Below are 23,136 nucleotides of genomic sequence, written 5' to 3' on the forward strand. Positions count from 1 at the left end.
TTCCATTGTCCCTGTTGCGGGCCCACCCTAGAGTCTGTTGCTGCCTGGCTGGTTTTGAAATGCCCTTGCCTGCCTGCGGGGTCCCTAGCCGCGTTCACAATGTTAACTCCCTGGTCCATCGCCACATTGGGACCAGGGCTGCACACGTAAATTAGCATGGTCTCCTCTTCCCTTGCCATGAAGTCTGAGCTATCAACACCACCCCTTCTAAAGTCAAGTCCTTGGCCTCTATGAGCTTCCTGAAAATCCCGACATGATTAATGCCCTCAATGAAAAAGTCCCTTAACATCTCCCCGCTGCAGGCATCTGTGAACTTACAGAGATTGGCCAAGCGCCGCAGGTCTGCAACGAAGTCTGAGATGTATTGTCCCTCCCGATGCCGGTGTGTGTCAAACCGGTGTCGGGCCATGTGTACGCTACTCGCCAGCTTGAGATGCTCACTGATCAGCTGGCTGAGCTCTTCAAAGGACTTGTCCGCTGGCTTTTGGGGTGCGAGCAGGTCTTTCATCAGCGCATACGTCTATGGTCCGCAGCTGGTCAGTAGATGCGCCCTCCGCTTGTCAGCCGCTGTCACTCCCAGCCAGTCCTTCGTGACAAAACTCTGCTGGAGTCTTTCCTCGAAGTTGTCCCAGTCCTCACCCACACAGTAACATTCCCCTGTGCTACCGGTGGCCATCCTCTTGGTTCGGTGATTCCCGTTTCTCGTCGCCAAATGTGATGTCCCTGCACCGTACTATAAACTCACACGAGGCATGTACTGCAGACACAGTCACTACGTGACCTTAACCTTTATTTCCAGGACCAAGGAGTGCTGACCCTGTGTGGGACCTCCCCTTTTATACTTGGAAACCCAGCTGAGGAGTGTCTCCCACAAGTTCACCCCCTGTGGTCAGGGTGTGCATTTCTAGCGTATAAGTACAGTGTACAGGAGTTGCATGAAGGTTACAGTTCCATGACGATTACCGTTGCATGATGGTTACATACATGACACGGCCGACCTGACCACTATGGCACAGGGGGATTCCACGCCACGTCCCGATCCCGTCGATTGCCGCATGGCTTCGATGGAGTCAGCAGTTCGCTCCATCGCGGTGATCATATGAGACATATCCTCCGACTGCCGTTCTGATAGAGCCGCGATGTTTGTAGCTATCATAGCCACGGCCTTGAGCAGCTCTCGACCTATGTCGATGCTGGCCTGTGACAGACGTTCCATGTCCTGGTACACGCCTATCTGTCGTGCAGCAACCAACCTTTTCTGCACCAATCTCTGTCGCTGCGGCAAAGGTGCGTTGCTGAACACCACTTTGTCCTATAGAATCAGAGGAGGCATGGGGGAATCCCCTGAATACAGACTCGGTGGTGGAGGGTGTTCCAGCTGGCCCACATGGAACTGGTGTATCCTCCTCCATCTCCAAACCCACCTTCACCTCCACTCGCTCCAGGATCAGTGGCTCTTCCTCTTCCTCTTCATCATCTTTGCCAGTGGTGAAGTCAGGAGAGGGCTGGGTGATGATAGAGGTGTGGAGGCAGTGGGTCTCTCTGTGGAGGTGTGGGCTGAATAGTCAGAGTCTGGAAGTACAAAACAACATTTAAAAATGCTTGGCACCAGGAGAGTGGTTAGGGTTACATGAGTACATAGTACAGTGACTTATCGCAGTCTTACTTAAATGTCCACCAGACAGACAATACATATATGCATTGCGTTACATTGCAGTACATTACATGAGGCCAACATTACAGTTACAGTTACATTACGTATATTCAACTTACCATCCTGTGTGAGTGGGTCTGCTCCAATGCCAGTGGTGACACGGTTGCTATCCCTGACCGGGGACAGGGCACGGATCTCTATTTCTGTCAATGGCTCTTGGGTTGTGCTTCCTCCACCTGTACGCTACTGATCCATTGTTATTGCAGGTGACTTCTTCTGCATTGCCTGAAAGCACGAATACATCGCCGTAACCTTAAGATAAATAACGTCATCCGTGTGACACTGAATCTATATTTACATGGTACATGGCATATCGGGGGTGCATAAATAAAATCATTACTTACTCTTGCTACCCATACCAGATTGTTCCACTTCTTACGGCATCTTTTCCCGATGCGTACCAGGATACTTGTGGTGGACACAGCCTCCCCGATCTCATCCCATATCCTGTTGTACTCCTTTGGGGAGGTGTAATGTATGTATGCCTGTGTTTACCTGCCACCAGGGGGAGCGACCGTCGGAGATCATTGGGCCACAGACACACACGCGCAGCCCTTGTAGATAAGAAAAGCCTCCATGTTTAATCCTCACTTTGAGAGCTAGTAAAGTAGAGTCAGGTCGCACCTGATTGAGTTCACGGTACTAAGCCTATTGAGTTATTGCATATGCAACATTTGGCGACGAGGCACAATACAAACTTTCACGCACAAAAAAAAAGGAGCACCGTTGGAATCCTGGAGTGATTCGTGGAGGGAGAAGACTGGGAGGATTTTACAGATCACCTCGACCAGTACTTCATGGCCAACAAGATGGATGAAGACGCTAATGCAGTTCGGCGCAGGGCGGTTTTCCTCACGGTTTATGGTCCAAAAATCTATGGCCTCAAAGAATCTGCTCTCACCTGCACGTCCAATGGAAAAGAACTATGAGGAATTGTGTGCTTTGATTTGGGACCACCTCAAACCTAAAGAAGGCATCATTATCTCGTGATATTGCTTTTACAAGCATGTTCGTTCTGAAGGCCAGGACGTAGCGGAATTTGTTGCCGACCTGAGACGTCTCGCTGGGCCGTGTAAGTTTGGAACCACGTTGGAAGACATGCTGCATGATGTCTTTGTTATAGAATAAACCAAGAGGTGATCCTGTGGAAGCTGCTGGCTGCAGAGACACTGGATCTGAGCAGGGCCATCACGATCGCCTAGGCTTGCCTGACCACAATCGATAGTACAAAGCACATATCCTCACAGTCGGAACTCCACGGCAAGTACTGTGCACCAGATTGTGTCGTCGGTTGGCAGAGCTGCACCTGGCAGGGCCTACCCGACTGTGTTTGCGAAAGCTGTAGCTGCTCGAAGTCCGCCATTGGGCATGAATCTGATTTCATCCTGTTGGCATTGTGGGGGCAATCATCGGCCTCATCAGTGCCATTTCAGACAGTATATTTGTAGAGGCTGTGCAAAAATGGGGCACCTTCAGCGGATGTGTCCGCAGCTCAGCAAGCGTGCTGCGACACACCACGTGGATGATGATGACCGATCCGGAGCAGATCCGGCAATGCAACCCGAGATACCTGAGGAGGAAGTGTATAGTGTACATTCGTTCCTGACTAAGAGCCAACCGATAATGATTGAAGTAAAATTGAACGGCATGACAGTATCTATGGAATTAGACATGGGTGCGAGTCAGTCAATTATGAGCCAGAGGACTTTTGAAAAGCTGTGGGACACCAAGGCCGTGAAACCCAAGCTGAGTCCAGTAAATGCAAAATTGCATACACCAAAGAGCTCACACCAGTGATTGGCAGTGCAGCAGTCAAGGTGTTGTACGATGGGGCGGTTCATGATCTATCGCTGTGGATCGTTCCAGGCAATGGTCCAACGCTGTTCGGCAGGAGTTGGCTCGAAAAAATAAAGTGGAACTGGAATGATATTAAAGCTTTGTCATCGGTGGATGATGCCTCGTGTGCTCAAGTGCTGAGCAAATTTCCCTCGCTGTTTGAACCGCGCATCGGCATCTTCACGGAAGCCAAGGTGCAGATCCACCTGGACTCGGATGTAAGACCCATCCATCACAAAGCCCGGGCGGTCCTGTACATGATGAAGGAGAAGGTCGAAATCGAACTGGACAGACTCCAACGTGAAGGGGTCATTTCACCGGTTGAATTTAACGAATGGGCTAGTCCCATTATTCCTGTGCTAAAGAATGATAACGCTGTCAGGATTTGTGGAGACTACAAGGTTACGATCAACCAAGTTTCGAAACAGGATCAGTACCCGTTACCAAAGGCTGATGACCTGTTTGCAATGCTAGCCGGGGGAAAGTCGTTCACCAAATTGGATCTGACGTCAGCCTATATGACACAGGAGCTTGTCGAATCATCGAAGAAACTTACGGCATCAATACGCATAAAGGGCTGTTCATTTACGACAGGTATCCTTTCGGAATTCGCTCGGCTGCAGCTATATTTCAGAGAAATAAAGACTTTATTGAAATCTGTCCCTAGAACCGTGGTGTCCCAAGACAACATACTGGTCACAGGTCGTGACACTGCCAAACACCTGCACAACCTGGAAGACGTTCTACGTTATCTGGACAAAGTGGGGCTGAGGCTGAAATGTTCAAAGTGCGTCTTTATGGCACTGAAAGTCGAATTCCTGGGAAGGAAGATTGTTGCAGACGGCATCAGGCCTACGGACTCAAAAACAGAGGCCATCAAAAATGCACCCACACCTCAGAATGTGACGGAGCTGCATTCATTCCTTGGTCTTCTCAACTACTTCAGTAATTCCTTACTTAAATTGAGCACATTATTAGAGCCACTGCACATGCTGCTCAGAAAAGGCGTCAACTGAGTTTAGGGTGTATCTCAAGACAGTGCCTTCGAGAAGGCTAGAAATCTGCTTTGTTCCAACAAATTGCTGGTACATTATGACCCATGCAAGCGTTTAGTATTGGCCTGTGATGCTTCATCACATGGGGTTGGTTGCGTGCCCCAACAATCCAATGAGTTGGGCAAACTACAAACCGTTGCATACGCGTTGAGAAGCATGTCTAAAGCATGGTAGTGAAAGAAGCTTTAACCTGCTTATATGGGGTTAAAAAGATGCACCAGTATCTGTTTGGGCTTTGTTTCAAGCTTGAAACCATCACAAGCCGCTCATATCTTTGTTTTCAAAGCATAGATGTATCAATACCAACACGTCGCCCCGCATCCAGAGGTGGGCGCTGACATTATCTGCCTATGGTTATGTCATTCGTCATAGACCTAGCACCAAGAATTGTGCCGATGCATTGAGCCGTTTACCGTTGCCCACGCCGGAGGTGGAAATGACACAGCCCACAGACCTACTGTGGTCATGGATGCCTTTGAGAGTGAAGAGTCGCCTGTCACTGCTCAACAAGTTAGGACCTGGACCAGCCAGGATCCGATCTTATTGGTTGTTAAACAACGTGTCCTTAGTGATGATTGGTCGGCCATTCCCAGGGAAGTGTGTGATGAGACCAAACCTTACAACCATCGCAAACATGAACTATCCATTCAGTCTGATTGTTTGCTATTGGGTAATCGTGTTGGTGTGCCCAAGAAACAGGCAGGGAGAGATTTGTACGGGATTTACACAGTACCCATCCTGATATTGCGATGATGAAGGCCATTGCCAGGTCTCACGTTTGGTGGCCTGGCATTGACTCTGATTTGGAGTCATGTGTGCATCAGTGCAACACTTGCATGCAGTTAAGCAATGCACCAGTGGAATTTCTGTTAAGTCTGTGGTCGTGGCCATCCAAACCATGATTGAGGATCCACATCAACTATGCGAGTCCTTTCCTGGGCAAAATGTTTTGGTCGTGGTGGATGCGTATTCCAACTGGATAGAATGTGTAATCATGTCATCCAGCACATCCAAGCCACCATTGAGAGCCTTCGTACCATGTTCGCCACTCATGGTCTGCCCAACATCGTTGAGCAACAATGGATCGTGCTTCACGAGTTTGGAGTTTCAAGAGTTTATGAGACTCAATGGTATCAAGCACGTAAGGTCATCACCATTCAAACCTGTGTCCAATGGTCAAGCAGAGCGGGCCATGCAAACCATCAAGCAGAGACTGAAATGCGTAACTCACGGTTCTTTGCAGACTGGCTTGTCACGCATACTGCTTAGTTACAGGACGAGACTCCACACACTTACCGGGGTCCCCCCTGCTGAACTGTTGATGAAGAGAGGACTCAATACCAGGCTCTCATTTGTCCGCCTTGATCTTAATGATCACGTTGAAAACAGACATCAACATCAGCAGTGGTATCATGATCGCACTGCCGTGTCACGCGACATCTCTATTAATGATCCTGTGTATGTGCTAAATTATGGTCAAGGCCCCAAGTGGATCATTGGCACTGTTACAGCCAAGGAGGGTAACAAGATTCTTATTGTCAGGTTCACTAATGGGTAAACATTCAGGAAGCACATTGATCAGATGAAATTGCGGCACACAGACGAACCGGAACAGCTTAAAGAAGACACCATCAATGACCAACCGATTCATATTCAGCCATCAGAAGACCCTGCTGTTGTCAATGAATCTGGACCTTCAATCCCCGACATGGACACTGCCACTCCCATTAGATCAGCTACCCAGCCTCAAGCCATGAATAACTCGGAGAGCTCACCCAGATCTGGAATTGAACTGAGACGATCAACTAGGGAGTGGAAAGCCCCGGACCATCTCAATTTGTAAATAGGACTGATACCAAGATCTTGCGGGGGGAATGATGTAATTTATGTATGCCTGGGTTTACCTGCCACCAGGGGGAGCGACCGTCGGAGATCATTGGGCCACAGACACACACGTGCAGCCCTTGTATATAAAGAAAGCCTCCATGTTTAACCCTGACTTTGAGAGCTAATAAAGTAGAGTCAGGTCGCACCTGATTGAGTTCACGGAACTAAGCCTATTGAGTTATTGTATACGCAACAGGGGGGGGGGACTTTCCATGACCACCCTTCATTAGGTCAGAGTACCTCTCTGTAATATTCTCCAAAAGGGCAGGTAACTGCGTCTCATCGAAGGTGGGCACCCTCAACCTCCTGTCCTTTTTGACGTTCCAGCGCTTCGACTTTTTTTTTTTAAACATTTCTATTATATTAATTTTGTTATGATTTTTGCTTTGTAAAATATGTAAAATTATTGTTCAAACTGTAGAATTTGTTATGAATATTTTTTAACTCTGCAATGTGTTTTTAAAATAACTGACCGTCATCTAGCTTGCTGCTCCTTCCCAATCTCTCACCCTCGACTTCAACTCACTGCGCATGCACGGGTGACCCCTGACCCCCGAAATTGCAGGTAAAACGCTTCTGTGAAAAAAACGAGAAAAAAACCGCGCATGCGCAGTTCAGTGCTGCACCATCTATCGAAAAGAAAGTTGATCTGGATCGACTGCTATGTTACCTACTGCAGGTCACTGGCATACTGCCGACATACTGCCGGGAAAAAATCGACCAATTTCGAAACCATGCACCACCGGCATACCGTCGAGAAGTGGGTGGACCTTATGTATTGACCAATTTCGGGCCAATTTCGGGCCCTTATAGTTTTCTCTTCACATAAACTATCAAGCCGAAATTACCCATTTATATAGCCCCGTTAGCACTCCCGGGGTGGGGGAGAGGCGCTAACAGGGCGTAATGGCGTTTTAGCCCGAGGGAAGGGCGCTCCAATGAAATTGACATGGACATTTGGGGGACGCTGTCTCGGCTGTGCCACGCCCCGCGATTAGCGCACCGAGCCGGCTCGCAATCGCCAATGATGTCATCGCCGTGCACGCCAACCGCTCACTGCCCCATGCCGACCCCTTGGCATCCTATGGGGGAAATTGCTCCACGGGCCGCGAGACTGGCGCAGGCAGATGTCAACGCCAGCTTCGCGGGTTGTGAAAATGGCGAACGACTGCCACTGGGGCGCTCCTTAAAGGGGAGGTGTTTAGTGCCCCGGGCCGCCATTTTTATTTGTCTCCAGACTCTTGCGTCGGCCTGACAATGGCAGCCATCGCATCGACCGGTCCGGCATCATGCAACCCGGCACTCAGTTTTGGGTGCCAGGTTGCTGGCCCGGTCGATCGTTTCCCTGGTGGCCCCATGGTGGCCACCAAAGGGCCTGCAGAGTGAAGGGGTGAAGGGCAATTTCGACCTCAGAATACCTACGTTAGCATTTTATTTGTAGAGATTTTCTTCTTCCTGTAACTTTGCTATGACGTGCCATGACAGTAAATGCTGTGCATGGTAGGATATGCAGTGCCACTGCTAATATGTTCTGATGGAGAGTCCAAAATTAACAGATGCTGACTGACTTGCTGAGTGTTACCAGCATTTCATGTTCGTGATTAAACAATGTTGCTATTTTTACACACCTTTGAGTCATACATCCTTACTTAGCAGAAAATCCACAAGAATGCACTCCTGTATTATGCATGTATGTGATGATTACTATATTATTTGTAATTTCTATTTATCAGTCAACCGGAGTAGAAACATGAAAAAGGTTTGTCGCCCAAGTCAAGTGATGTCCAGTGAGTCCACTCACTCACTTATTCACTCATTCACTCACACACTCTTTTAGAGCCAACAATGTTTTTTGTATCTAAGCCAAAAAGACTGTTAGGGCTTTAAATTATACTATACGAACATTAGCATTTAATGTTTACCATGTTCAAATGAAATTCCTTTCTCCACTATTTTAACGGAGACATTATCCCATTAATTTTAAACAGGTTAATTGTTTGCTTTTCTCTCCAGTTAGTCTGAAATTCATACAAGTCTGTTAAACATTCTTCTCCTAATATTTAGACAGCTTAATTTCAAGACCATGGAAATGAACTTGATTCCCTAGAGAAAATAAAGATTGCAGGTGGTCCTGCTGCAGTACCACTGGGATTTTACAGGCAGGCTCCATCTTGGTGGCAGGAATGCTGGCAGGAGCCCAACAAGCATGGGTGATGAAGCCCAATACAGAAAAATGGGTTGGGTTTCCTGGGGTATAAGAGGGGTGGGTTGAATTCATGCCACACTGGAACACTGCTGCTGGGAGCATAATCCAAACCTAAAATAGCAAAATCATTCCCCGTTTTAGGAATGTCTTTTGCAGTGGAATCACAGAATTCCATGCATGGAAAATGTATATATTATTTGTGAAAAACACAAGCATTTATAGGTAGATAATTCAGATATTTGAAATATTTTATCTCACAAAATTTTCAACACTTCACCTGAAGTCACTTTTTTGTTGCCAGGATATGGCTCATTGGATGGTCCTTTCCCAATATTTCCCAGGATGTGTACGTCATGATCACAATTAGGGATGGGCAATAAATTCGGCCTTGCCAGCATGGCCCACATCCTTTGAATGAATAAATGAGTTTGTTTCTATCCACTCTCAGTGTCCGCACGTTCATATTTCCAGCAGGGTTTCTGGATAGCAATCAGGAAGGAGATTGTAGCACCCCAGCACTAACCCAATTGAGATTAGCTAACGCAGCACAAAGAAGAAATCACACCTGGAACTTCCCCTGTATGTATTGCTCCGTTACTCACTAAACAAACTTACTGAGCCGTCAGCATATTGAATATTTTTACTGAGATTTTGAGAACAGCCATAAAATTGGTTTCAAAAAAAATTCAGTAACACTTAGCATAACTACCTTAACCAGTTGTCAGTTATGTCAGAGTTCAGAATTAATCACATTCACAAACTGTTACTATTACAAACTGAATGCCTTTGGCATCATTACATGCAAAAATGACTCATTGCATGTATTCATTGCCTTGAAAGCTAGAAAGCATTGAAATGAAGCTGTCAGTTTTTAGCAACTGATCTCTGGGTCTTTTACAAGTGATAAATTCACAGAATAGGTATCTTTTGTCAGTAGATTATGTTACTTTTCTATAACACCACCAAGTATCCCAGAGTCGATCTTATCAAACTGAATGCATGATGAGACACAGGGGTATGCCTGAGGCATATTGTTAAAACTTGGCCGTCCCCACCACTGTAGCTTACATTTCACAGGTACAGTTTATCAAGGCAGAACTGCTCAGCTGACTCTTGTATTTCAATATGATGATACTACGCCCCAATCTTTTAAATTTATATCCTTTGAAGTTGTGAATATGAAGACTAGTAATTATAGGTTCAAACCAAAGAATTTTGTGACCATTTCTGTCAACAGCACTTTGTAAGAACATTCTTTTGTCAGGTGTCTTCCTTTTGATGTAATTATAGAGAACTCTCTTCAGCTGTACTTGTAATCTCAAAAAGGGCTTTGTAGCACACCAAGTGTAAGTTGCCATTCGCCAAAGAGTATGAAAACAAAACTACCTCTAATGCTTGTCTTTAATTGTGTTCACAGGTAGATAGCAATGACATCAGTAACATGTAATTGTAGAAAGTCAGTAATTCAATATGGTGTATGTTGGCTTTCATTATAATGCTTCTCAAACAGTACCTGAAAGGATATTGAAAAGAAAAGTTTTTTATATTTTGTAGAGGATGGAATTATTACCCAGAAGTAAACTAATTACCAGATATCACTGTACATCAATGTTTTTTGTTGAAATAGATACTGAAGTATTAGTGATGCTAAAGAAACATCGCTCTATAATAATTCTATGTATGGTTTGCTAATTTGGCTGTATACTACAAAAGTGCCATGATATAATTTGCTAATAGTTCTATGCATGCTCTGTCAGAAAACACCAGAGAGGTTTATGGAAAATTTATAAAAGTGGAAATGTTTTAAAATAATGATTCTTCTTTAGACTTATTAATATCTAAAGTAAGTTATTCAAAGCTTCACTAGAACATTTTAAGATTGACATATTCTAAATATTCTCACATTGTTTACAAAACTTATAAAACACTATTTAATGGAACTTCAACATGCAAATAAAAGAAAAGGCTTGTTATATCATTTTTCCAATAAAACAGGATTTAGATTGATATCTAATAGTGTAAGTAGTCTGTTTAAGTAAGAATAGATGGCAATCATTATAAATAAGTTACACTATAACCTGCCGGCTACTGAGAGCCTAGGTAGATGCTGTAATTTGGCTCAGTTCTGTGGATATGATAAATTGTGTAACTGTCTGGATAGAATATAAATGTTAACATATTAGAAATTGTAATATTTCAAATTGTTAAGTGTGGATAATTCGAGACAACCTTTATCTAGCTAATCACAGATTTTTTTCTTTATAATGGAAGAGACCTTTATATAGGTTAGGTGTCAAAATATTCAGAAAGCAAGAGTTCATTCACTATCCAGATTAATCATTGCTCTTTCAGACAACCTCCTGTGCTCGAAGTACCATTCTACACAATGCCAGCCGAAATACAAATGAGGAGATGGTGGGAAGGAAGGGGCTGGTGTAATACAGCAGTCTCCTTATATTATCTTGAGAACAAATTTAGTGACTACTTACCTTTGGCCTGGTGCTGTCTCAGACCAAACTGTTCAGTTACTATTACTATTTAACATAGTGAACCGTCCCAAGGCGCTTCATAGGAGTATTATGAGATTAAAAGTTTTGACACCGAGCCGCATAAGGAGAAATTAGGGCAGGAAAGAGGTGGGTTTTAAGGAGCGTCTTGAAGGAAGAAAGAGAGGTAGAAAGGCAGAGAGGTTTAGGCCGGGAATCCCAGAGCTTAGGGCCTAGGCAACCGAAGGCACGGCCACCAATAGTTTTGTGATTATAATCGGGGATGCTCAAGAGGGCAGAATTAGAGGAGTGCAGACATCTCGGGGTGTTGTAGGTCTGAAGGAGATTACAGAGAAAGGGAGGGACAAGACAATGGAAAAATTTGAAAACAAGGATGAGAATTTTTTTTAATTGAGGCGTTGCTTAACCATGAGCCAATGCAGGTCAGCGAGCACAGGGGTGATGGGTGAGTGGGACTTAGTGCGAGTTAGGACATGGCAGCCAAGTTTTAGATCATCTCTCGTTTACGTAGGATAGAATGTGGGAGGTCAGCCAGGAGTGCATTGGAATAGTAAAGTCCAGAGGTAACAAAGGCATGGATGAGGGCTTCGGCAACAGATGAGCTGAGGCAAGGGCGGAGACGGGCGATGTTACAAAGGTGGAAATAGACGGTCTTAGTTATGCTGCGGATAAGTGGTCAAAAGCTTATTTCAGGGTCAAATATGACATCAAGGTTGCGAACAGTCTGGTTCAGCCTCAGACAGACGTTGGGGAGAGGGATGGAGTCAGTGGCTAGAGAACAGAGTTTGTGGCGGGGACTGAAAACAATGGCTTCGGTCTTCCCAATATTCAATTGGATAAAATTTCTGCTCATCCAAAACTGGATGTTGGACAAGCAGTCTGACAATTTGCAGACCGTGGAGGGGTCGAGAGAAGTGGTAGTGAGGTAGAACTGGGTGTCATTGGCGTACATATGGAAACTGATGCTGTGTTTTCACCAAGGAGCAACATGTAGATGAAAAACAGGAGGGGGCCAAGAATAGTATCTTGCGGGACACCAGTGTGGGGGCAGGTGGGAAGAGAAGCCATTGCAGGCGATTCTCTGGCTAGATAAAAATGGAAGCAGACAAGTGCCGTCCCACCCAGCTGTATGAGAGGCGTTGGAGAAAGATAGAGTAGTCAACTGTGTCAAGGCTGCAGACAATTCAAGAAGGATGAGGAGGGATAGTTTGCCTTTGTCATAGTCACAAAGGATGTCATTTGTGACTTTGACGAGAGCTGCTTCGGTACTGTGGCAGGCGCAGAAAGATTCAAACATGGAAATGCGGGAAAGGTAGGCACGGACAACAAAGACAATTTGCAATTATATAATACCTGGTCCTCTGTTGTCATGTCACTGTTTCTATCTCAGTTCAGCCAGTCTCTCATCTCCCCTTCTTTAAGTTTATGGTGGCACTTTATGTCGCCTCGTTCAAGCAGGCACTTTCCTCCCTCTCCCCCAATTTACCTGACAAACCTCTTTTCCCTCTCTGGTTCAAGTTGACAATCTTCTTCCTCATCTAGTTCAGGCAACACTCTGCAGTTAATGCTGGTAATCTCCTTCCTTCCCTTCCATAAGTTAATGATGATCCTCTCTCCCCTCAAAAGCAAATCCCATTACCCCCACCCACCCTCCACCAATAAAAATAATGCTCTCAATTTCTCACCTCTTCCTACTCAAAAGGGATGCTGCAGCTTTCTATGTGCTCTCCTCCCCCCTAAAGTCTTGTTTCTGGCTTCTTTTCATTTCCCCTTCTCCTCTCCAAAAGTGCTCATCCTTGTTCCTCCCCTCTTTCTTTACCCAAATGCTGCAACCAAGCTCCTATTTTCTTTTTTTCCTTATGTAAGTGAATGGCACTGCTGCATTTTGCAGGCTGAAATTCCCAATATTGCAACAATTCCCACCCATCATCATGGGCAGTCCCTCGGGACCGAGGAAGACTTGCTTCCACTCTTAGCATGAGTTCTTAGGTGGCTGTACAGTCCAATACGAGAACCACAGTCTCTGTCACAGGTGGGACAGATAGTCGTTGAGGGAAAGGGTACGTGGGGAGCCTGGTTTGCCGCACGCTCCTTCCGCTGCCTGTGCTTGATTTCTGCATGCTCTCGGCGACGATACTCAAGGAGCTCAGTGCCCTCCCGAATGCACTTCCTCCACTTAGGGCGGTCTATGGCCAAGGACTCCCAGGTGTCAGTGGGGATGTCGCACTTTATCAGGGAGGCTTTGAGGGTGTCCTTGTAACATTTCCTCTGCCTGCCTTTGGCTCGTTTGCCGTGGACGAGTTCCGAGTAAAGCGCTTGCTTTGGGAGTCTCGTGTCTGGCATGCGATCTATGTGGGCTGCCCAATGGAGCTGATCAAGTGTGGTCAGTGCTTCAATGCCTGGGATGTTGGCCTGGATGAGGACGTTAATGTTTGTGCGTCTGTCCTCCCAGGGGATTTGCAGGATCTTGCGGAGACATCGCTAGTGGTAATGTCAATCACTTGCAGGAATGTTGGGATGCATGAGGTTTGAAGTGGCACTTGGAGATAATGCCGATTTTCATTCTCAATAAGGACATGTTGACAGTGCCTTCAAAACGCTGTGATAAATGTAGATTCTTCAAATGCATGGTTATGGCAGCTCACGATGTATGCAGTGACTGGCTTGTAAAACAGACTTTTTGAATTTGACATTGAGCCATTTCGTACAAATATTGCACATTCCACAACTGGATAAATAAACTTTTTTTGACATTTATACCATTTAAGTGGCGCATTAGCTCCTTCAGAAATGTTGAAGATTCTTAACAGGTATGTCATGATTTGCTGCTCATTTCACCCATGGTAATGGAATTTCACATTTCAAACTAAAATATACAACAGCAACTTTGATTTATAAAGTGTGTTGATGTGGAAAAATATCTCAGGGTGCATCACAAAGGTGTACTCAGGCATAAATTGATGGAGAAGGAGATATTAGGAAAGGTGACCAAAGGCTTGCACAAAGAGGTGGATTTAAGGAGGGTCTTGTCAGAGCAGAGGGAGGTGGAGAGGCAGAGTGGTGTAGGGAAGGAATTCCACTGCATGGGGCATAGATGGCTGAAAGCACAGCTGCCAATGGTGAGGCAAAGGGAGGGGAGATGCATGTGGCCAGAATCAGAGGCACGGAGTTCTGGGGAAATGAAAATTAGGTGGTTGCTTAAATCAGCTACACCTGACGGCAAGTTGAACATGTACCCCACCATCTCTGATAATGCATTTCAAGGTTTTCCTTTTTCTCATTCCTGTTACAAAGCATTGCACATCATGGTTGCACATCAGAATATTGGGTGTGAAGGATGAAGCACCTGTTGAACAGCTTGCCCTGGTTTTCTGTCCATTTAAATGAATGGGTGGAAAATTGGGCAAGCGACATATAAGGTACATGACCTTCCATGTCCAATCTGCTGATGTGTTATGCAAACATATGCTGCTTGAGCTGGGAATGCAAATGTGGAAAATTATTCCAATAGTGCCAACTTCTGCTGAATTCTAGCCCATACTCAAATCTTTGAGGGTAGCAGGTCTAGTTTAAAAAAAAAGCATATTGGATCTGAGCTATTAGCGGAAAGGAAATTATGCTAAACCCTTAAAACTCACTGGTGTGGCCTCGGCTGAACTATCGGCCCCGATATTGATGGGTGGGTGTTCTGAGCGAGAGGATGGAGTTTCGGTCAGTAAACCCAGAAGTCTGGGTTTCCCCACAAGCTGCGGAGTTTTAATTCCACAGCGTGTATTTTTATTTGACTGGATCACCGCCCGGAAGTCAGACTGATTGACGGGGAGCACTCTGAAGTAGGCCACAGCTGCAGCCACAGGTAAGAAGCCTGCAGCTGCTAGTGGGAGCACTGGGGTGGGTGGCATCCGATCCCTATTCGTGGGGTTTCTTTGGATGGGGGGGGGGGGGTCCAATTCCAGGGAAGCAGGTAAGTTTGGGGGGCTGGTGGGGTCAGGAAGCACCCCTGTCCTCCTGACCCACAAGCAGTGCTGTAAAGGAACTTACCTTTTCCCCCGAAGCTGTGCTCATCTCCTTTGAGCTGCCGGGTTTCCCGAATTCTGAGAAACCCGGTTGGCCAGGGTTAAACCTCTAAGGAAAGTTAAATGTGAGGCACCCAGTCTCATTATGATATTTACATAACTAACCCACCTCCTGGGAGAGGTTGGGCTGCCAGCCCGCTGCCCTGCCTCCGTTAAACCCGGAATTGGGCGGGTTGGAGGCCGCTTGAGATTGGTTTGAGATGTAAAAAGAATTACATCTCTCCTGTCCCCAACCCACTCATTTTTAGGGGTTAAAATTCACCCTGTTGTTTCCACATCTGGGCACCACACTTGTGGAAGGATGTCAAAGCCTTGAAGAGGATGCAGAAGAGATTTACTAGAATAGTACCACGGAAGAGGGACTTCAGTTATGTGGAGAAACTACAATTGTTTTCCTTAGAGCAGAGAAGGTTAAGATGAGTTTTAATAGATGTGTTCAAAATTATGAATGGTTTTGATCGAGTAAATACAAAGATATTGTTTCCATTGGCAGGAGAATTGATAACCAGAGGACAGAGATTTAAGATCATTTTGAAAAAGAAGCAGGTGGGCAATAAGGAGAAATATTTTTACGCAACAAGTTGTTATGAGGTGGAATGCACTACCTGAAAGGGTGATGGAAGCAGATTCATAGGATTATTTAGGATATACGGCACAGAAACAGGCCATTCGGCCCAACCAGTCCATGCCGGCGTTTATGCTCCACTCAACCCTCCTCCCGTCTTTCCTCACCTAACTATCAGCATAACCCTCTATTCCCTTCTCCCTGATATGCTTATCTAGCCTCCCCTTAAATGCATCTATACTATTCGCTTCAACCATTCCCTGTGGTAGCGAGTTCCACATTCTTACCACTCTCAGGGTAAAGGAGTTTCTTCTGAATTCCCTATTTGATTTCTTGGTGACTATCTTATATTGATGGCCTCTTCCCTACAAGTGAAACCACTCTCCCTGTGACTATTCTATCAAAACCTTTCATAATTTTAAAGACCTCTATTAGGTCACCTCAGCCTTTTCTTTTCAAGAAAAGAGAAACCCAGCCTGCTCATCCTTTCCCGATAGGTATAACATCATCCTTTCTTGATGGGTATAACAATACTAACTAGATTCAATGCTAACTTTCAAAAGGGAATTGGATATATACTTGAAAAGAAAAATAATTGGAGGACTATGGGAAAAGAGCAGGGGAGTAGGACTAATTGATAGCTCTTTCAAAGACTGGCCCAGGCACAATGAGCCGAGTGGCCTCCAGCTGTGCTGTAAGATTCTATGTACTTATATCTGGTTTAAGATTTCCAAATTAGACTCAACTTGGATTATTATATATCGTCTTGTGATTGTGTAGTGAAGTAGCCTAATAGTTTTAGTGGTAATATGGAACTTCTATACAGAGACCTATCCTCACTAGGTGAGACTCATAAGCTCTTGGCTTGGTATAAGAATCAGCACTACATAGCAGCAAAGAGCTCCATCTCAGAGGAAGAAACATTCCAGAGGTGAGTCATATTGCAGAAATACATATCCTGGTACTTAATTGCAGTGAGGTTGATGAAGGTTGTGGACAGGTTAATAGCTCTGTCCCTCCTACGCTCTGGTTGTTTGCAAATAGAATACAATGGCCTGGAATTTATGGCCCTGATGGTGGTGAACTGGCAGCGTTCGCCGTTATTTCATTTTTGAAACTGACCGCAACTTCAGGATTTAGCACATGCTCAGCCTAACGTGGAAATCCTCAAGATGCTGTCTGTCTTTCACTGCTCCTCCACAGGCTGTGCTGAGGTGCCCCTGTCCCCCTCACAGTGCCCGCAATCAGTGAAATCTCTCAAATCAGGGAAACTGATGAGAATTTTGGCTCTTTCGCAGTAATATCGCTGTTAAATACCCCACTAAAAGTTAGACACTTTTGGATTAGATGTAAATGGGGTTTTCACAGCGTATTGACTGCTAAACAAAGGTTATAGCCTTGAAAAACGAATTTTAATTGAGTTGCATATCAAATTTATCGATTGTAATAAAAAATTACAATTTTTAAGGAACTTTATGAAAATATGTATTTTTTAAGTTTATTCATCTTTATTTCAGGTTTGCCTTTTCCTCACGTGAGAGCCCCAATCTTTGTTTTGCTCTTTCTAACATTTTTAAAAAGTTAGAATCAAAAGGAACTTATTCACTTCCTGGTTGACTGTATGTGAGAATTCTGCGTTTTGATTGGCGACTTCGATAGCTTGTTGACATCACAGCAGCTCTTTGCTGGGAATCCTCAATAGCTTATGTTGATTTCAATTGCACGTCGGATAAGCCAGATTTCTTGCTACAGAGAATGCAAGATCTTTGAGGGAAGCTTAATTTGGGGCCAGCGGCGGACTCTTTTGCTTTGCCATTGACCACAAATTACGTAAATTCTTCTGCAGCATTTTTCGCTAAAACTGCAAGATTTACTACAAAGACAGCTGGTGCAGCAAGTCTGGCTATGATCAAATGTTTAAACTGATGTTTAAAATGATAGCACTTGGTCTAATTATTCATGTTAACTGGCCTTGAAATTTTGTTAATTCTTTTGAAACAGAAAAATCTATTAACTGGAGGGCAAACTGGTTTATTCTTCATTTGGACTTTACTATTTCTGAAGCTTTCTTTGAGCAATAAATAACATGTATAATGTTTGATGTTAAGTGTTCATAAGTAGTCCAACTTTACGAGTGAAGTAAAGATTACATTATGAATTTTAAGTGATCATGGAAACCAAACTAGCACCTATTTCAGCATTGTTTGAATACAAAATAGCTTCAGTGTTATTTCACTGCAGTTAATTCTAAAATAGGCAGATGCATTGGTAAAGCAAATTGTGCAACTATCAGGCACCATTAATGTTTAAAATAATATTATGCAGAATATTATAGACATAAAATGCAAGTTACATAATAGAGTTTTTTTTTAAGTGTTACTGAGTTGCTTAATGGGCCCTGAAAAATTCAAACTTCTTTAAAGCAACTGTGAAACCCAACACTGAAAAGCAAAGGTTTTTAATTAAAACTAACACCTGTCACAGTCAGAAGTCTTTAAAAAGTTTGATTTAGAACAGGGCAACTTTTGGAATTCAGATGCCTGCGAAGTATCAACTGCAAATCTTGTGTTCACAATGCCATCTTTGGAAAAAGACAGCCGGTGCAGCAAGTCTGGCTATTATCAAATGTTTAAAGCGATGTTTAAAATGAAAGGACTTTGAATAATTATTCATGTTAACTGACCTTGAAATTTTGTTAATTCTTTTGCAACAGCAAAATCTATCAACTGGAGGGCTAACTGGCTTATGCTTCATTTGGTAGCACATTAAATGGAAATTGAAATTAAATCAGGAAAGATTTTAATTGCTCCTAAATAGCTAAACGACAAGGGTGTGCTAGTCTCCCACTGGTGCATTAAAAAACTTTGCCAACCACTTTGTACCATCAAAACTGACAGGAAAATAACCTTGAGTTCAACAGAATGCCTTGGGGAAGTCAATAATATATACCTGTATATTTAGATTAGAGTGACTGGTCTCCTCCTGTGAAATAACAAGAGCATTGCAGTTCTTTACGAACCAAGAACACATACAGCCAAAGCAGGTCAGTGAGGGTTTAATGGACTGTTTTAAATATTCAATCAAAAAATGCTTCCAACAAACTGCAAACATTACTTCACACCAAAAAGAACTTACTTAGAGCTATGCTAACAAATTCTCAGTAAACAAAGTTTGCTGGGGAAAGGCATGTCACTCACTTTGCATTATACATAATATCTCAGTATGTCTTCAGACCTCTAAATGGTTTAACACTTAAAATTTCATAAATATTTATTCAAACCGAAAAACATAATTGCACACAGAGTTTTGGGGGGACTTTTACATCTTTTGAAGACTACCTGTGGGAGGAGCTAAGAATTTTTATTTGTTGTCATGTGATCACTAATCGTGCTGTGAAGTTGAACATTGCACTCCCTTTTATTCTATCAGCATTTTCCAGACCCCAGCGAGAGCAGCACCTTGGGGAGCAGCCAGTTAACAATGCCTAAAGCTATTTCTCAAGTTATTTTCCAAGACACATATTACAAACTTCTAAGAACAGGACGGGATTTTTTTTTTGCCATCACTGATCTCACCTATATCAAGCTTGCTATCGCCTATGCCCACATACATCTGTGAGCCTGCTATTAAAAGATTTTTCCACAATAACCAAAGAGACCTTCACACAGTAAATGTGCAGATGGTATGTGATACCGAGAATATCATCATGGATATGGATGGTTGTGCCAATTATTCTGGCTCGACTCCAGCTATTACTCATTTACTCTCACACATTCAGGGCAGGAGGTTTCAGGAAGGAGAAATGACTGGTGGCTAGCTGCTAGGTATATAACCACCCTAGGGAGGTCTGTGTCTCTGTTCTTTGTACTTTTAATGCCATTCCTTCTTTCCTGTATTACGGAGTTTATGGTCTGAAGCTGTGGCTCATGGTTTTAGTGCCGAATCTCCAAACTTAAGTAAAAGTGATTTGAATCAAGACTTGTATATTTCATCTGTTTCAGACTGATATTAAAAAGCAATTGTAGAAATGATTTAAACATTATTGGAGCATATTTTCCTTGTGACTGTAAACCATTTTGAAATAGATGGAGAAGGAAGAATAAAGATAGAAAGAAAAAAATGGAAATCTGTTTTCAAAAATTTTCTAAAAGTGATTTCCTTGTATTTGTAAAGTGCTGATAAGTAAATGAAAAAAAACACCTTGTTAAGGGCTTGCTAATAGCATGAGCTTAGAAATAATTTAAAGAGGGTAATTTTCTTGTCTAGTCTGATTAATTCATGAGCAGAGAAAATCCTGTGCAAGAGTGTATTATGTCTGTGAATAAAGTTAATGGCAAATTCTTTTATTAAACTGCCATTATAAGATAATATGGTTTACTTGCAGATCATCCCCCACTGCCCCCAAACCATACTTATGCTACCATTTCTGTGGGCCCTGGCAGCGACCTGACTCCCACCCCCACTTCTCCCTGACAGCGGTGACGTCATTCTTGCCAGCTTCAGATGGCAGTCAGAATCAGGACATGCAAATAAGGCCCGAGAGTTCAAATCTCCACGAGGCTGGTCGGTTCGGCCTAGCACCTTCGATTCCTGCCCCGTTAAAATTGGCCCTCGAGTGTCTGGAATGTTGTTAAGGCGCTTCATATACATTCTGGGGCCAACACCTAATTTAAATAATTTCGGACCATAAGGGGCCTTGAGCATGATGGGTATATGACAGGTGCTTTGGCTCCACATTATGGGGCACCAAGTGCTGATTAGGCCTCAATGCACAGCAGCAATTTGAGCATTGCAGCCAAGAAACTTGGAAATACGGGTTTCCGGAGGTCCTGCTGAATTTACATTTCTCAAATTGGTTTCCTGGATGTAGTCAGGGAGTGGAGCAGAGGTGAGTTGGATATCGGGGGAGGGGGTTGTTGGACATTCACATCAGGCTGGGAGTTGGACCTCTGGCATTGGGCAGTGTGGGGGGGAAGATGGACACCAGAGGTAGACATCGGATGGCGAGAGGTGAGTCGATCAGCAGAGGATTGAACATCGGTGGTCTGATCATAGTGGAGGGGGGTCAGCGGATTGAGGGTGTTGGATCGTGGGATGGTTTACAGAGTAGCTTGGTGGTCCGGGGGAAGCACTCTTGCTCCTCTTGACCCACAAGCGGTGCTGGAAAGGCACTTTTTTGTTGTTTTCCCACCCCCCTCCCAAGGCCTCTCTCGCAGCGCTACTGGCACCGAACTAAAGGTGCCGAAACTCACGGTTTGCACTGTGAATTGTCATACAATGGCAACTTTACCAATGCGTAAAGGCCAAAAGTTAGGCCTAAAAATAGTAGCGCAGCGAAAACGGTAATTTTGGCATAAAATTACCGTTTGCGCCAAAAATTGAAAATCTAGCCCTTTGAGTGAAGAAATTTCTCCTCATCTCAGTCCTAAATGACTGACGCCTTATTCTGGAACTGTGTTGCCGAGTTCTAGACTCCCCAGCCAGGGGAAACATCCTCCCACCATCCACCCTGTTAAGGCCCTTAAGAATTTTATATATTTTAATGAGATCACCTCTCATTCTCCTAAACTCTAGGGAATATAGGCCTTGTCCAAATAATCTCTCCTCATAGGATAATACCTTCATCCCAGGAATCAGACGAGTGATCGTTCTTTCTTTCATTGCTCTCCCTCCAAGGCAAGTATATCCTTCCTTAGCTTATGATTAAGTGATTTTTCTGCTGGTCCATGAAAATATTCCCCAGTTCAATTATCATGTTTATTTATCTTTTGGATTTTAATTGGTTGATGTAATCTAAATATAAATGAGTGCAACTAGCTAGCTTAATTTCCTGCTTTGATGTGTGTCTTGTTTCAACTATTAATTCATACTTTGATTATAGTCTCTGCAATATGTTGAGAGTATTTTGTGCTGTCAGCACAATAAAACTGCTTAAAAGGCTAGGTGTGGTTTTTGCAACACTATTTATTATGGAAGGGCTCATCCCTGTTTATTTCTGTGTTTAAAAAGCATATGCCAAAAGTTTCAGAAGCATTTCTCTTAAAGAGTCTTGTGAAAAAATGATTGCCAATCCTGGAGGAATATTTATGAGAGCCATTCGCTATTTTCAACATGAAGATGCTATCTGCCAGTGTATAATGATGTGTTTTGATATAATTTAGATTATTATGTCATATATTTGAAAATAAGTCAACAAATTTTTCCAAACCCTTTTTCATGAAGACGAACTCCTTGTAACAGGAAATACAATTGACAATATCAGGACATCATTCTAACAACAGTCTCACCATTGGGTGCTCCTGTTTCCGAACCTGTTGCGAGATACCTTATTAGATGTCCTTGCCTCTTTAAATTGGAGGAATCAAACAGCTCTGTAAAATATCATAAATAATTCTGCTGAATATAAAATTAAAAATATATATTTGTCTACACAAGCTTTATATTGCTATATACAGTGTTGAAGCAAACTGGTTTAAAAATTCTCGAAAAACATGAGGGGAGAATTTTAATCCACCAAAATGGGTGGGTTTGGTTCAGATGGGAGGTTAAAAAAACCCAGAAATCTGAAACAGGTACTCAACCCGCCTTGAACCCGCCCACTTCCTGTTTTAACAGAGGTGGGGCGAGGGGTTGGCGACCACTCTGCTCGCAGGAAGCAGGTTGGTTATTTAAACATTGTAATGAGGCTAAGTATCTTCATTTTAACAGTGATTCTATTTTTAACCAGAGTAAGGCTAGTTTCCCAGGCCACGTTAAACCCGGCAGGTGAAAGGACGCGAGGTGCACCGAGTCCATCAGGTAAGTGTCTTTACAGCACTGCTTGTGGGCCAGGAGGAGCAGGCGTGTTTCCTCCAGATCCAACAGGCTGCCTAATAAACCTTTGCCCCACCCCATGACCGCCATCTGCTCCCATCCGACCACTGCAATCGCACCCACCCCCCCAGCAACCTGTCCATCACCCCTGCACCCTCCTTGACCATTCCCCTGCCAACGATCTCTCATCTAGACCTACCTGCTCTCAGCTCAGCTCTGCTCGGCTGCAGCCTTGTGCTCGAGGATTTTCCGCCAGACAGACCTCCAGCCTGTCACTCGGATTGGCTGTCGGTGGGGAACGTGCAGAAAATAACTTAAAGACGTCCTACAGTGAAAAGCTTCGGGACATTCGGGAAACCCCTACTTCCGGGTTTCCCGACATTAGAACAGCATCAACCCCCTCCCCCCTCCCCGCCACTTAGCTAATATCCAATCCATGATGATATGCTATTAAAATGGAGCAAATTTAACATAGTA

At 44.0% G+C, this 23,136-nt stretch overlaps 1 long non-coding RNA gene across 1 annotated transcript; it reads right to left on the reverse strand.

The window, feature by feature from the left end:
• Positions 1 to 9,624: 9,624 nt before the first annotated feature.
• Positions 9,625 to 22,910, reverse strand: LOC139265327 (uncharacterized). The gene is made up of 3 exons (XR_011593529.1): positions 22,859 to 22,910; positions 22,134 to 22,217; positions 9,625 to 10,211 (listed from the first exon to the last, which is right to left on the reverse strand). It is a non-coding gene; the product is annotated as an uncharacterized lncRNA (long non-coding RNA).
• Between the last annotated feature and the right edge of the window lie 226 nt (positions 22,911 to 23,136).

Source organism: Pristiophorus japonicus, chromosome 6 (genome assembly GCF_044704955.1).
Source record: "Pristiophorus japonicus isolate sPriJap1 chromosome 6, sPriJap1.hap1, whole genome shotgun sequence".
NCBI classification, from domain to species: Eukaryota; Metazoa; Chordata; class Chondrichthyes; family Pristiophoridae; genus Pristiophorus; species Pristiophorus japonicus.